The sequence below is a fragment of the Clupea harengus genome, chromosome 14 (genome assembly GCF_900700415.2).
Source record: "Clupea harengus chromosome 14, Ch_v2.0.2, whole genome shotgun sequence".
In the NCBI taxonomy this organism is placed as follows: domain Eukaryota; kingdom Metazoa; phylum Chordata; class Actinopteri; order Clupeiformes; family Clupeidae; genus Clupea; species Clupea harengus.
In genome coordinates, this window is record NC_045165.1 from 6,972 (window position 1) to 10,000 (window position 3,029).

Sequence of the window (3,029 nt, forward strand, 5' to 3'; positions counted from 1 at the left end):
TGTGTGTTGTGCTAATGCTAAGCATCTTCCTTTAAGAGAGGAGCATGTCTGTCAGGATGATTGACAGAGATGTTTGATTGACAGATATGTTTGATTGACATGGTGAAGGCCATCGGTTTAGAAGTTTTCCTACTGATGTCTAGAGGAACATAAGACTTTGGAGTTCTGAGCACTCTTCCACACACACACACACACACACACACACACACAGTGAGTACTGAGCTAACTCATGAAAGCCAAAGCCATTGAGGGTCGTCAGATAGCAGTGTCAACTTTTGTCCTTGCACACATACACACACACACACACACACACACGCCCTGTAATCTGTATCCCTTCCTTCCTTTGGGATGGGCATGATTCCTGCCAGTCTGCCAGTCTTAGGTGGATAGCTGGGGCCGTCCTGTGATACTCTCACTGGCACACACACACACAGATACAGGGGGTTGTCCTGTGATACTCTCACTGTGCCCACTGCCCCCCCCCCCCCAGGTCAGGTAACCCCCCTTCAGAGCCTCTGTGTTGGTCTGAAGGACACAGAAACAAACACACAGACACACACACACACACACACACACACACACACACAGATACACACACACACACACACACACACACACACACAGATGGTCTGGGGGGAGTGTAGTATTACTTACAGCAGAGGACGGTCTGAAGTTCCTGCTCTGTTCCACTGAGAAGGTTCAAGGTCAAACCCCCTAGACAGCAGCAGTGGGACCCCAGAACAGACACACACACACACACACACACACACACACACACACACACACACACACACACACACACACACACACGCACACACACACATACACACACACAGATACAGGGGGTTGTCCTGTGATACTCTCACTGTGCCCACACCCTAACCCACACACACACACACACACGGGTCAGATAAGGTTGTTTGTGCCGAATGTTCTCTGAGACACACACACACACACACGCACACACACACTGCGGAGTTCATCATCGGTAGGGAGCTCCCAGCCCTGCAGGACACCTACCACACACGATGCCTCAGGAAAGCTGGCAGGGTCCTAAAGGACTGCTACCATCCAGCCTTCAGACTTTTCACCCCGCTGCCTTCTGGAAGGCGGTACCGTAGCATCCGGTCTCGCACACGCAGACTGGAGAACAGTTTCTTCCCGAGGGCCATCAGGCTGCTAAATGGACATTGACACACTATCAACACTTTTGCACTCGTCACTTACATACACTGTCACTTTCAAATTACTGCTTGTACTTACACTTACATACTGTCTCTTACACGACAAATACATATTTATCAGAATTATTGCACTACCTGCTACTCCCATTGTCTGTAGTATAGTTTATTATATGTTACTATATGTGTATTATATGTTATATGTATATACTGTATGTAAGTATTATATGTATAGATTGTTATATGTTTAGCATATTGTATTGAATATTTATCTTGTATATTTAGTAAGGTCATTAAATGGTATTACATGTAAATTATGTTCAGAGTACTTAGACAGAGTGTATGTCATGTTATGTTATGTTATATTATGTTTGCTATGTTATGGTATGGTAGGTTGTTGTGCGGTGCCTTGTCCTAAGAATTTCAGTGCCCAGTCTGACCCTGTGTCATTCTGTGCATCTGACAATAAAAGGAGTAACTTGTAACTTGACAGGCGACATAGTAAAATATTCTGTGCAGTCAAATTAAAATAATACCAGATCAGTGCAATGCAGACTACGAGTGAAACGCTTTCTTAACTCAGATGCCGGTTCACTCTGAAAAGGTTTGTGACTTTATTCACAAACCGGGCAAAGCCGGCCAAAATAGGCAAGTTGTGATTGAAGTAAGATAGAATAAGTCTAGGGCAGGTTTTGATTTTGCAATTTCAAGTTTGAACATGTAAGTTCCTCTAACTAGTTTTCGCATCCACCCACGTAAAGTAGCCTACGAAGTAGATGGACCTTCCGACTCGGAACTGCAATACAAGGGTAAGGAGTGGGTAAGACATTAGCCTCAGCAGGCATTTCTCTGTCATAGATTACGAGACTCGCACTTAAATTTAAGGACTAATTTCACATGAAGGGTTCAAATTAAACGTTTTTCGTTTTTATAGTCCGTCAAACGTCTTGATAACCCTAATAACAAAGGCAGCGTACGGTCTAACTTTGGTGACTTCTTCTCTTTATCTTCTAAATGTAATGTTAGTCCAATGAAACTAAAACGAGCAGTTTAGGTTAATATAGGCTAAGCATGTCAATAAACTATAATTAGAGAAGGCAAGGTTATGGGAAACAGATCAGCAGGTTATGTTATTGTTAGAGTGCTTGTTCCAGGACTTCATTCATTCATTCATTCATTCATTCATCCATCCATTCACTCACTCACCCACTCATAGGCTTCTGCCATTTCACACCAGAATTCCCTGGCGGCCTTTCACCCTTTTGTGAGCCAGGGGACCTACCTACATATCATTAGGACGTAACACCTGTTCAAAACATTGTGTATCATTTCAGTTTTTAGCAAACAACGGTGGCCTTTGCGTGTGCAGTTTCAGTGAGCAACTAAGGACTACACCTTCACTTGATCTCATAGGCCTAAGTTTATAATGTAGGCTAACTAATCTTGCTATTCTGAAACTTTTTTTTTTCAATCGTGTAAGACTTTACCCTGAGACCGAGAATCCCTGGCTGCAGTAACTTGCTCTTTCTATTATAGGCCTATCTCAAACATAGAATGGAAATGTGTGTCAAAAAGGATTCCCTCGGTTTCTTCCCTCGGTTTCTCAGTACTTGAGGAGTTAAGTTCCACCACTGCTCTTCGGTGGCCTAATGAGACCTTAAAAACTCAACATAGGCCTACAGACTGACTCAATGTGCCACCAAAAAACGTTCCTGTTACTGGAGTGTCAGTTCATCAAAATTCCCTCTTATATCTCCTACGCCTATCACCAGCGCATCAGGTTCGTTCCGCACCCCTGAATCTGTACCTCTGCCAAACAAAATATGTCTGCCTTCAGGGCCGGACCTA